The 13268-nt window shown below is 54.5% G+C and overlaps 1 protein-coding gene across 2 annotated transcripts in view; it reads right to left on the bottom strand.

Moving 5' to 3' along the window:
* The window catches only part of PPARA (peroxisome proliferator activated receptor alpha), an 87056-nt gene extending 77235 nt beyond the window's left edge, over positions 1–9821 (bottom strand). Inside the window, exons 1-2 of one of the 2 annotated variants that reach the window (XM_010343308.3) lie at positions 9106–9821; positions 5644–5725 (exon numbers count right to left, since the gene is read on the bottom strand). The gene's annotated coding sequence lies outside the window, so the exon portion shown is untranslated. Of the gene's footprint in view, positions 1–5643; positions 5726–6956; positions 7090–9105 lie in introns of those variants that run through there. The other variant, XM_039463166.2, reaches the window with a different exon arrangement.
* Positions 9822–13268: the final 3447 nt, after the last annotated feature.

Genomic DNA, 13268 nt, shown 5'->3' with positions numbered 1-13268 from the left:
CTGGGCATGCATTTCAGCAGACCCCTCTTCACGATGAAGAGGCCTGGCCCGGGGTATGCCATGGAGTTGCAGTAAGAGCAAACATAAGGTGTCGCCCCACCGAAACCTGAGGTCACAGTCACATTCAAAACACACAGGAGGCCAGGTGCGGTGGCTCACGCCTGCAATCCCAGAACTTTAGGAGGCTGAGGCAGGTGGATCACTTGAGGTCAGGAGTTCAAAACCAGCCTGGCCAACATGCTGAAACCCCATCTCTACTAAAAATACAAAAATTAGCAGGGCACGGCAGCAGGTGCCTGTATCTCAGCTACTAAGGAGGCTGAGGCAGGAGAATCGCTTGAACCCGGGAGGCAGAGATTGCAGTGAGCTGGATCACGACACTGCCCTCTAGCCTGGGTGACAGAGCGAGACGCCATCTCAAAACACAAAAACAAAAACACACAGAGGAACCACTTACAACAACCTCCGCTGTACTGGCGGAGAGCTCTCAATTGTATATTCCAAAATGAAACCAACACTGGTGTGTCAGGCAGGATGGCGGTACGTTGCCTTCTAAAAGCCTTTGAAAAATCATACAATGGCCAGAGCAAATGCAACACAGGTGTGAGACCTGGCTAAGAGAGAAATGCAGGCAGCCAAGGGTATGGCCGCCTTCTTCAGACACCTCCTGAGATGGCAGCTTTTTAAGCCACGGCTTGAGCTTCACAACCCTTCAGAGAGGGGACGTGGAGAGGAACTCCATTTTCTGATGAGAAAACAGCAGTTTAAAGAGGGGGACAAAGGTCTCCAGGCCTGGCAGGCAGCAGCTAAGGGGCTAGAATCCAAATCTCGTGATTAATGACCTAATACCTTTTCCACCATATCAAGCTGCTTTGCTAATGCAAAGCGAAATTTCCAAGTTTCCCACCACGTTTACCATATGTGAGCCTCAAAACAAATGCAGCTCAGCTGCAAAGATAACCGTCATGCGGTGAGACCCGGCAAAGGGTAAGTGCTTTTCTTTTCTGAGACAGAGTCTCGCTCTGTTGGCCAGGCTGGAGTGCAACGGTGTGGTCTTGGCTCACTGCAAGCTTCATTTGCCAAGTTCAAGTGATTCTCCTGCCTCAGCCTCCCGAGGAGCTGGGATTACAGGTGCCTGCCACCACTCCAACTAATTTTTTATGTTATTTTATTTTTAGGAGAGATGGGGTTTCACCATGTTGGTCAGACTGGTCTAGAACTCCTGACCTTGTGATCAGCCCGCCTTGGCCTCCCAAAGTGATGGGAATACAGGCATAAGTCACTGCGCCTGGCCAGTTCTTTACTTTGCAAGTGCATAAACTTTCAAGACACCATAATATCACTATTAAAATATGTTAATTAAATATTCTAAAAGCAAAGAATGCACACGCCTCTGAGTAACGAGCAAATCCCGTCGTGTCTGGAAAACGTGTCTGCATGGTGTTCCTTTCCGTAGAAGCTCAGTGCATGCAAGTGGCAGAAATACGTGGAAAAAGGAACACGTTCTTTTAAACATGGGCCACTGGAACAGCTAAGGCTTTTCTTATTTGGTTCTTACCTTAAAACCATCTTATCACCAAGTTGTGAATGTAAATTCTGTGCCTAAGTGTCCCTAACCACATGGCCTTAAAGGTGATCTGGCTTATTCTATGTAACTTGTAAGGCTGAAATAACAGAGAGAACACATTTCTACCCTGTAATCAGACACTATACCTTTTCAAAAAGTATCTACAGCTGGGTGTGGTGGCTCACACCTGTAATCCCAGCACTTTGGGAGGCTGAGGCAGGTGGTTCACCCGAGGTCAGGAGTTTGAGACCAGCCTGGCCAACATGGTGAAACCCTGTCTCTACTAAAAATACAAAAATTAGCCAGGCGTGGTGGTGCACACCTGTAGTCCCAGCTACTTGGGAGGCTGAGGCAGAAGAATCGCTTGAACCTGGGAGGTGGAGATTGCAGTGAGCTGAGATCGTGCCACTGCACTCCAGCCGGGGCAATAAGAGCGAAACTCTGTCTCAAAAAAAAGAAAAGAAAAAAGAAAAAGAAAAATGTACTCTATGCCAAGCTACCAAAAGCAAATAGAAACAGAGACCCTTAAGTTCCAAAAAAGCAGAAATCAGGCCACAGCCTCCAACTGCAGTGTGACAAAATTAGTGTAAACATTAAACAAAAACACTGGCTACTTGGAATTTAAGACACTCGCCCTATTTGCCATTAACACTCTATCTGGCTAGGCACAGTGGCTCACGCCTGTAATCCCAGCACTTTGGGAGGCCGAGGAGGGCAGATCACGAGGTCAGGAGTTTGAGACCAGCCTGACCAACATGGTGAAACGCCATCTCTACTAAAAATACAAAAATTAGCTGGGCATGGTGGCACATGCCTGTAATCCCAGCTGCTCAGGAGGCTGAGACAGGAGAATTGCTTGAACCTGGGAGGCGGAGGTTGCAGTGAGCCGAGATCGCATCACTGCAGCCCAGCCTGGATGATAGAGAAAGACTCTGTTTCAAAAAAAAGAGAAAGCAATATACATATATATCTCCATTCACACACAGAAACTAACAGAGCAAAAAAAGAGAAAAAAAATTGGCATATTTCAAATGTATTTATAATAAGGAAATAAATACTTTAATTAATATGTGTGTGTGCGTTTTTAAAAAGACCACTTAGGCCAGGTGCAGTGGTTCAAGCTTGTAGTCCCGGCACTATGACAGGCCAAGGCGGGAGGATGCCTTGAGCCCAGGAGTTTCAGACAAGCCTGAACAACATAGCAAGACCCCGTCTCTGAAAAAAGTACAAAAATTAGCCAGGCACGGTGGCGTGTGCCTGTGGCCCCAGCTGCCTGGGAGGCTGAGGTGGAAGGGTCACCTAAGCCCAGCAGATCAAGGCTGCAGAAAGCCACGATCATGTCCCTGCACTCCAGCCTGGGTGACAGCAAGACCCTGTCTCAAAAGTAAATCAGTAAATAAAATTTAAAAGACTGCTTAAAGATGACTACATAAATATTTATTTAGGTTTTTTTTTTCCTCACTCTGCTGCCCAGACCAGAGTACAGTGGTGCCATCTCAGCCACTGCAACCTCCATTTCCCAGACTCAAGGAATCTTCCCACCTCAGCCTCCCAAGTAGCTGGGACCACAGGCATATGCCACTACACGGGGCTAATTTTTGTATTTTTGGTAGTGACGGGGTTTCACCAGGTTGCCCAGGCTGGTCTTAAAGTCTTGGGCTGAAGCAATCCAACCCCTTCAGCCTCACAAAGCGCTGGGATCACAGGCATGAGCCACTGCGCCCAGCCTACTTAAATATTTCTTACAAAAACAGACTCTCCAAAACAGCACGAAAGAGAAAGAACACTGGTCACCAATTTCTAAAGAGTAAGATGTCCTGGCAAAAACAGATTCTTCACCCTTTACCGCGATGAGGATTATCTTTAAAGTTTCTTTTTTATACTCTGGTATGAAAATCAGGTTCATGGATCCAGCGTGTCTTGTTCAGCACTGGGGACAGTAGCTCACAGCAGCTACTCAGTAAATAGTTCTGGAATGACTGCATTAAATATATATACATATATAAAGAGATTGGCTAAATATGATTGTATCTAAACACAATGGGATATGATATAGACATTTCAAATGAGTCATAAATATTTTTCACATAGAAGGATTCTCCATAACCTAGTCAATAAAGCAAGTTACAAAATAGCTTATAAAGAAGACACAGATTTTCTCTTTCTTCTCTCTCTCATACTCCCCCTCTCGCACATAACTTTTAAAACTCTGTTCACAAGTTTGACAAACATGAGCTAGGGAAAACCACCACAGTGTTTGACGACTGTGACAGGTCTCTTATTTTATGTCTAAGACGTCAGACACGGGCCTGGAGCGGTGGCTTACACCTGTACCCCCAGCACCTTTTTTTTTTTTTTTTTTTTTTGAGGCAGAGTCTTGCTCTGTTGCCAGGCTGGAGTACAGTGGTCCAATCTTGGCTCATGGCAACCTCTGCCTCCCAGGTTCAAGTGATTCCCCTGGCTCAGCCTCCCAAGTAACTGGGACTACGGGCCCACACCACCACGCTCAGCTAATTTTCGTATTTTTAGTAGAGACAGGATTTCACCGTATTGGCCAGGATGGTCTCGATCTCTTGACCTCATGATCTGCCCGCCTCAGCCTCCCAAAGTGCTGGGATTACAGACGTGAGCCACTCATTGTGACCGGCCTATCTCAGCACTTTGGGAGGCTGAGGTGGGTGATTCACCTGAGGTCAAGAGTTTGAGACCAGCCTAGCCAATATGGCAAAATCCCATGTCTACTAAATATACAAAAATGAGTTGGGTGTGGTGGTGGGTGCCTGCAGTCCCAGCTACTCAAGAGGCTGAGGCAGCAGAATCGCTTGAACCAGGGAGGCAGAGGTTGCAGTGAGCCAAGATCACGCCACTGCACTCCAGCCTGGGTGACAAGAGTGAAACTACATCTCAAAAAAAAAAAAAAAAAAAAAAAAAAAAAAAAAAAAAGAGGTAAAAGAAAACATTTTTTCTACTGTCAATTAATTAATTAATTAATTTTATTTTTTTTGAGATGGAGTCTTGCCCTGTCATGCAGACTGGAGAGCAGTGGCACAATCTCAGCTCACTGAAACCTTCACCTCCTTCTCCTGCCTCAGCCTCTTGAGGAGCACGGATTACAGGTGTTTGGCACCACACCTGGCTAATTTTTATATTTTTTTGTAGAGATGGGGTTTCACCATGTTGGCCAGGCTGGTCTCAAACTCCTGGCCTCAAGCGATCTTCCCACCTCAGCCTCCCAAAGTGCTGGGATTACAGAAGTGAGAGGCCATGCCCTGCCTGCCAACAGGCCATCATCGGCCCCACTGTCCCTGGTCTCTCATGGATGGTGACCACACAAATCCGTATCATCTGGCCTGTATCTTCAGCCTATCCCTGGCATGTTCTGTCATGGGCCTTTCTCAACAAGCCATCTGCTTAATATTCAAATCACAATGAAAACGGCTCTGTACCAGTCAGTGTGGACGTCCCAAGTGTCTGCTAGGCACTCACATTAACTCGAAGTTAGTTATCAAGTTTTAAACTTATAACATTAATTTAAAACATGCCTGCTATGAAACAATGGAGTTCCTGGCAAAACCGACACAGTAACTCAGAACCTAAAAGTGAATTGTAGGCCGGGCGGAGTGGCTCACGCCCGTAATCCCAGCACTTTGGGAGGCCGAGGCAGGTGGATCACGAGGTCAGGAGTTCAAGATCAGCTTGGCCAACATGGTGAAACCACATCTCTACTAAAACTACAAAAATTAGCCAGGTGCATTGGCAGGCACCTGTAATCCCTGCTACTGAGGAGGCTGAGGCAGGAGAATCACTTGAATACGGGTGGCAGAGGTTGCAGTGAGCCAAGATTGTGCCACTGCCCTCCAGCCGGGGCAACAGAGGGAGACTCCATCTCAAAAAAAAAAAAAAAAGAAAGAAAGAAAGAAAAAGAAAAAAAAATGTGAATCCATGCACATGTATCTGACCTTGCATCCCGAAGTAATAATAATTAACCTCCACATTGCTGGTCTGTAGCACAACAGAAGTAAACACTAAACACACTTAAATACTTCCACCTGGAATCAGTAAATCACACTATTTACCTGTGGTGACGACTTCTCCGTTCTGAGCTTGTCTTGCCACAAACTGTGAGTCCACAGAGCAGGCAGGGACCCGAGCTTCAGCCTGGCAGTAAGAAGATGGAGGAGGAAGTGATTACGATATGTTCTCTGGATGCCCCCAACTCTCCACCACCTTGGAAGAAGAAAGTCACCCTGCCCCTGCCCCGCAACCACACAGGTGTCGCACGGTCCTTCCCAGGAAAACCCGTGCCTTGCCCCGACCCAGTTCCCCGGGGCACCCTTATCCCAAGCAGGCTGGGAGAGGAGGGGCCTCCCTGGTTTCCTGGGGTGGGGAGGGGGAGTCGGTGGGGCAGCTGGGGCCGAGGTGGGCGTCCAGCCCCGGAGAGTCCCAGGAAGCCACTGGTGGTTAGACAACTGAGGGTTTTTCTTGGAAAGAATCCTGGCACTTGGAGCACCCTTGCTCTCGTTTAACTTTTAAACCAGGCTTCAGAAACGCACAGGCGCGCAGCTGTGCCCTGGTAGTTGGGGTGGAAGAGGGGGCAGAGCCGACCTTCCTGACTCCCAGCGGCACCACCCAGCGCCCCTGCGGCTTCACCCGCACCACGCGGGCCGCGCAGCCCAGGACTCCGGAAAGACCTGGGAATGCCCGCGCCAGACCCGCAGCGGCCCCCACCGGGAGCGACGAGGCGCGGCTTCCGCAGAGAAGCCACCCGGCCGAGCGCAGCCTGTCCGGGCTGCCGGGGGTCACCCCGCCGCGTTGGGGCATTAAGCGGGAAGCGTTCCTCAAAGGCGGTCACAGCCGGAGGAACCAACACGCGCGCCTCGGTCCGGCGGCAGCCGCCAGGCGCACCCACCCAGGGTCGGTCTGTCCGGGCCCGGGTTTCCTCGCCTCAGGGATCCCTGGGGGTCTTGGGAAGCCACGGCGCCGAGGGATGGGCAAGCCCCGATGTCCCCGCCCGAGGGCCTCCCTCCCTAGGGACAAGCCGAAGACCCAGAGTCGCTGCGGTCGCCAGACCCGACCTCCGCGCAGCGCCAAGCCCCATGGACGGCCGCGGACTCTGGGGTTCCGGGCAGGCCCCCGGCGCTAGGAGGGAGGCCGAGCAGGGCCCCGGGACCCCTTGCACGAGTCCTCGGCGTGTGTCCTCGCCCCTCGCCCTCAGGTCTCCGGCCGCGCACTCTGACCCGGGGTCCCCGGGCCCCCGAGACCTCGAGACCCCGGGCCCCGCGCATGCGCCGCCCAGCCCTGCCCCTCCCCCGTCTGCCGCCGTCTGGGTCCCGGGACTGGGGAAGCCCGGCCCGCGGACCCCCGCGCGCGCCCGCCCGCCCCCGGGCACCTGGACCGCTGTCCGCCGCCTGCCGGTCCGTGGGGCGAGCGCCGAAGGAGGCGGCGCCGGGCAGGGCGCTAGCGGCCGCCTCCGCCCCCGCCGCCCGCTGCCCCTGCCGCGGGGCCGCCGCGTCCACGGCCCATGCCCGGCGCCGCCTCCGCGCGTCCGTGCCAGCCGCGCCCCTGCGACACGCGCCGCCCCTCGGCCCGCCCCGGTCCGCGCGGGCTCCTGTCCCCGGGCCCGACCCGGAAGCCCCGCCCGCCCCGCGCGCCCTCGGGCGCCCCGGCCCCGGCCCCGGGACACACCCCCCGGACGGCGGCGGCCGATTGGCTGCTCGCGGGGGCGGGGCCCCGGGAGCGCTCGGCTGCTCCCACCTAGAGCCTCGCGTCCGCTGCAACCTGGGGAAACTGAGGCCGGATAGGTGGAGGAGCCCTCCAAGGTCACCGCCGGGACACCGCTGAGCGTGGGCGCCCCTGCGGCCCCGCGCACCCGGATGGGGCTGAATTCGAGGAGGGGACGCGCGGCCGCGGAGCGGGTGGAGGTTCCCGCTGAGCGCCCGTGCCACGCTGGCGAGTCCCTCCTGCCTCCTCCGGGAGCCGGGCTCCGCCGTTCGGTGCGATGAGCCGGTCTAGACCCGGGACTGGGTGCCCTTGAGCCTCCAAAGTGCGTGGGGTGGGAGGCGGGCCGGGAAGGACCTTGTCCCTGGAACCCCAGGATGCAAAATAAGGGGAAGGGGAAGGCGAGCTGGGAGGACGAGGAAACAGGTGGCAGGAGGTGCCAGGGCGGTGTGGCGGGCGGGGGAACGAGGAGGGTGAAGGGCAACGCGGACGGGCTCGGGGAGGCGCCGCTAGCTCCGACCCCACATCCCCACCCACCTCCCGTGGCCCGAGAGCCATGCGCGCCCCCTACTCCGCGCCCTGGGGGGTGACGAGGGGCTGACTTTGTGCCCACGGCGAGGCGCTGGGACTCTGCCAGGGCAGGGGGAGGTCGCGGCCCGGCGGCCAATGGCGAGGAGTAGGAGAGCGCCCTGCAAAGCTGCTTTGTTCGCGCTGTGACGCCCGAGCTCTCTGCGCGGAATGCACAAAGCCCCTGGGTGCCGGCACGTCAGGGCGCCCCTCCTCGGGAACGAAATGTGTGCTATGCCAGCCCCACTGCCAGCTGCGCCTGCCACTGTGCTATTTGTGGCAACGGGCGCCCAGGAGGACCCACTCCGGAAAGGAAACGCAAATCTCATTAGGCAGGGGAACTGGAGACCAGGCAGGAACTGGCCCTTGCACAGACTTCTCTTAAACTCACCCCTGTTGATTAGCCAGGCAACTATGGTGAACTTTGCCCCACCCTCCAGACCCTCCCACATATCCTTCCCGCTGGCACATGGCAGGCTCAGCTTTTCTTGCACACGCTAGCCACCAATAGCACAGATTCATGTTATGTTTTCAGTTTACAGAGTGATCCATACAGTTAATATCCTGGATATCTTGCGGGGTGTGCAGGCAGCCACATCCAAGCTTGTCATCCTGTTGCGCTTGGTGAGGGAAGCTGACCCTCGGCTGCCCATGCAGAGCTCCGGGGCTGCATCCTCATGAGGACCTCTGGGCTCAAGGACATTACGTGGCATACCCACATCCCAGGCTCTCAAGAACCAGGGTCCACACAGCTGTGTTGGCTTCTTCTCCCAAATGCAACATCCAGGTCAACCAGGTGTTGAAAGACCTGGTGTACCTCGTCATGAACAAGCCCAAAGACTGTGTGGGGCTCTGCAGAGCGGTCGTGAACACTCAGTGGACACAGAAAAGACGATATTCCTGGGTTCTTGGGGCTCCCAAGGTTTTAGGAAAACTTATTTTTCATCCGTGTGTCCCAGAAATAAGCATTTTCAATCAAATGCTCTCAGCCAGTCTCCCGCAGACGCCCTGGGGTAGAAGCAAGTTCAGGACTCTTCTCTTGGGAGCATCCTGGCCAGAAACAGCCCCTATCTACTGCCTCCCGGGGCTGGCAGGTTTCTTTTGGGAAACCATGCTCACATGAGAGAGGTGAAGCAATTTTCTGTTGCCCACGAAGACCTTGTCACACACCCAGCATGGGAGCCACTGTCACAAAGGGCACACCCCACCCCCACCCCCACCCCCACCCCCAGCTCCAGGAAGCCTCTCTTTACCTTCTCCGGTGCTGATGAGATGAGGGCCACACGACGGAACAGAAATGCCGCTGGTGCAGGGACTGAGTAGAAATCTGTACTTGGAGGGCAAATCAGCGCTCTTGAAAATGTCTCTGAGCATGCCCCGAGTTTCCTCTTTGGAGCCTAGTGACTGCTGAGAGCACCTGTCTGGTGCACGGGGATCTCAGTTCATAGCTTCCATTTAAGTGGTGACAATGCTATCTCAGGTCCCTTTTGACATTTTCTGGTCTTGAAGATGTTCTGAGGGTAATTCTTATTGTGCCCACATTACGAGAAGGAGACTGAGGCACTGGGTCCCCCAGGCCAGTGGCAGGGCGCAGGACGGAAGGCAGGTCTGTAAAGCCCACAGCTGCCCTGCTGAGCCACTCACTCCTGCAAGTGTGGACCTGCCAGCCAGCCAGAGAAGCCCAGGCTCTCCCACGGTCTCGGGGAAGCAACTGGGAAGCTGGGAATTCAGACGGGAAGCGGTTGCTGGAGGAGGCAACCTGGAGTGGTAGGGCTTGGCCACTGAGTACTAGGCAGCAGTTAGACCCTGAGCGCTGGGAGCAGGTGAAGACAGTCATCTGTGTTCAGGGACCCAAGTGCTTTCCCTGATCCTGCCAGGGTGAAGCTTCTCCCACGGGCCTGGGGTCCAGGCTGGAGTCTGTTTGCCATCCAGGGCCGGCAAAGGTTGCTGCTGGCTTGCCCTCTGCTGATGTGCAAATCCCTCTGTCAAGGAGGCGTGTGCTTCCAGGGTGTCATCCGCCAGGGCAGTGGCCTCTGAGCTCCTGGAAGCACGCCTGCAGGTCAGGTGGTGGAAGTCCACCAGGGCAGAGGCTGTGGGCCGAGAAAGGGAGGGCTCATTGTCAGCGAGCAGGGAGCTGCTTGGTGACCAGAGGCTGGACCTCGTCGGTGAGGGCCAACCATGGGTATGTCCTTGGTTGCCATCCTGGTACTGACCGCAAACCCCTATGGGTCCAAGGTAATGAAAGATTGTCACACTAGGGCACAGAACCCACAAGAGTCTCATAAGGTGGCTGTGCCTTCGCCATCTTACAGATGAGGAATGAAGGGCCAGGAAAGGCAGCACGTGGCCAAAGTCCCCAGCAGGGAGTGAGAACTCTCCCGACTCCCAGTCCATCAGCACCTGGTCTTGGGTACTCCTGGGGTTTGGCTGTCTGGGGCAGAAGCTGTCTGCTGACTGATATGGCAGCCTCTGGAAGTCTCAGGAGTCCAGGGTCAATGACAGGATTTCCCTGGTGGCTGGTCCTGGCCCAACAGCTCCATGAGGGTGGCAGCAGCATTGCAGAAGCCTGTGGCAGGAGAGAGGGGCCACGTTCAATGGGAGACGGTGTGGAGATGGCACAAGATGGGCAGAGCTGGGTAGGGCCCTGGCCAGGCAGGTCTTACGGCCCGGTGGGGAGTTAGGCTTTGGTCATAAGGGCCGCCGGACACCTCCCATGGAGGGTTGTCAGCAGGAGTGTGACTCCATCAGCTTAGCACCGAGTGCTGCATGCTACACGCTACACGTTAACCAGTGGTCACAGCTGGAGTGGGGAGGGGCTTAAGCGCCTATTCTAGCTTTGCAGGATCTGGAAGCTTCTGCAGGTCCAGAAACTGCTGCTGTCATGACACTCTACCCTTTTGATAATTAAGCGGTCTCCAGCTTTGCAGCAGGCCCCATTGGCCATGGCTCAGATGTCTGTCTCTGTAGATCTTGAGAAGGCCAGGGCAGCCCACCTGCAGCTGCACTGCCTCCCTTCTTTGCCCCTCCAAACGGACAGGTGCCCCCTCATCACACAGGATCCAGCTCCAGGGCTGGATGGCGGATGTCTTTCATCCAGTGCAGGGCACGGACAGGAAACTGTGGGACCCCTGACTGTGTCATTATAGGCACCGTGGGAGTCTCACTGCAAAGCATGATGTGTAGATAGATGAATTTTTTTCTCTTTTTCTTTCTTTTTCTTTTTTCTTTTTCTTTTTTTTTTTTTGAGATGGAGTTTCGCTCTTGTTACCCAGGCTGGAGTGCAATGGCGCGATCTCGGCTCACCGCAACCTCTGCCTCCTGGGTTCAGGCAATTCTCCTGCCTCAGCCTCCTGAGTAGCTGGGATTACAGGCACGCGCCACCACGCCCAGCTAATTTTTTGTATTTTTAGTAGAGACGGGGTTTCACCATGTTGACCAGGATGGTCTCGATCTCTTGACCTCGTGATCCACCCACCTCGGCCTCCCAAAGTGCTGGGATTACAGGCTTGAGCCACCGCGCCCGGCCTTTTTTCTTTCTTTTTCTTTTCCTTTCTTTCTCTCTTCTCTTTCTTTTCTCTTTCTCTCTTTTTTTTTGAGATGAAGTCTTGCTCTGCAATTGCTGGAGTGCAATGGGAAAATCTTGGCTCATTGTGACCTCCACCTCCCAGGTTCAAGCGACTCTCCTGCCTCAACCTCCTGACTAGCTAGGATTACAGGTGCCTACCACCACATCTGACTCATCTGTTGTATTTTTCATAGAGATGGGGTTTCACTGTGTTGACGAAGCTGGTCTTGAACTCCTGACCTCAGGTGATCTGCCCGCCTTGGCCTCCTAAAGTGCTGAGATTACAGGTGTGCTGCACCCAGCCAGATAGATTTGGTCCATAACGGGTGATCTGCTCTGCGTGGAGTTGGATTCTGCAGTGATCTGACCCAGCGGCCCGGTCGTGAGCAGCGCTGCTGCAGGCAGGGAAGGCTGGAACCGCGGACATGAGGCCTGGCGCGGCGGCCTGGAAACGCGCACAGCACCGCGCCACCGGGGCGCCACCCCTGCTTTCTCTCACGGATGAGTGAGCAGTGCCTGGGGTCTGGAGTTCAGCAGAACTGGATTCAAATCCTCCCGCACCTTTCCCTCACACTACAACCCCCAGCTGGCAATGCCTATCCAAGCCCCCTCATGTCTACAGTGGGGCAGGGAGGCCTGCCTCGGTGGGTCCCGGTTTGAGTTTGAGGAGGGAGTGTGGGGGTGGTACAGGGTGGGGCCGGGTGATCGGGTCATATTTGGGACATGGTAACCACCAGCTTGAGGGCTCTGCCAATGCTTGCTTCCTCCAGGAAGCCTGCTTGGCAACCCTCCCCCTGCCAAAGCTGCCCTCTGCTTTCTGTGGCCACCAGCTCCTGTGCTCTGAGTGGCTCTTGTCACATCCAGCACCTTCTTTACCGGGCCCACTGCCTAGTCCTGTCTGTCCACTCAGGACAGCTGACAGGCACCCTCACGCCTTGCAGCCACCAGCCCCAGTGCCTACGTGCCTCCTGCCTGCGATGCCCAGTCCCACCCCGTGATCTGCTCTGACCAGAGTCCTGACAGCCAGGAAAGGCAATCTGAACCAGAGCTTGTGCAGCTGAGTGCAGGGAGGCTGCCCTCTCGCATTGCTCTACCTCGGATCTCACTAAAATGTGGGATTGGCCATAGTCCCTCATCTCCTGAACAGACAGATCATGTTTGACAATTTTTTTGGGTCTGCAGCAAAGTGAAAAACAAAAACAAAAACAAAAACAAACCCCTGACACTGTGAAGTTTCCTCTAGAACTTCACATAGCTGATTTAAAGAAATAGCTTCGAGCCGGGTGCAGTGGCTCACGTCTGTAATCCCAGCACTTTGGGAGGCCGGGGAGCGGGGTGCGGATCACCTGAGGTCAGGAGTTTGAGAACAGCCTGGCCAACATGGTGAAACCCCGTCTCTACTAAAAAAACAAAAATTAGCCAGGTAGAGTGTCACTTGCCTGTAGTCCCAGCTACTTGAGAGGCTGAGGCAGGAGAATTGCTTGAACCTGGGAGGCAGAGGGTGCAGTGAGTGGACATCAAACCAAGGCACTCCAGCCTGGGGGACAAAAGCAAAACTCTGCCTCAAAAAAAAGAAAGAAAGAAAGAAAGAAAGAAAGAGCGAGCTTGTTTTTCAGGCCAGGCACGGTGGCTCACACCTCTAATGCCAGCACTTTGGGAGGCAGAGGCGGGAGGATTGCTTGAAGCCAGGAGTTTTAGACCAGCCTGGGCAACATAGTGAGACCTCTTCTCTAAAAAAGGTAAAAAAAAAAAATAAATAAAAAAAAAAAAATGAACGTGGCTATGGCCGCAGCTCCTCAGGAGGCTGCAGTGGGAAGAGCACTTGGGCCTGGGAGGTCAAGGCTGCAATAA

The sequence above is a fragment of the Saimiri boliviensis genome, chromosome 21 (assembly GCF_048565385.1).
Source record: "Saimiri boliviensis isolate mSaiBol1 chromosome 21, mSaiBol1.pri, whole genome shotgun sequence".
Lineage (NCBI taxonomy): Eukaryota > Metazoa > Chordata > Mammalia > Primates > Cebidae > Saimiri > Saimiri boliviensis.
This window is presented reverse-complemented; position numbering and strand designations above follow the sequence as displayed.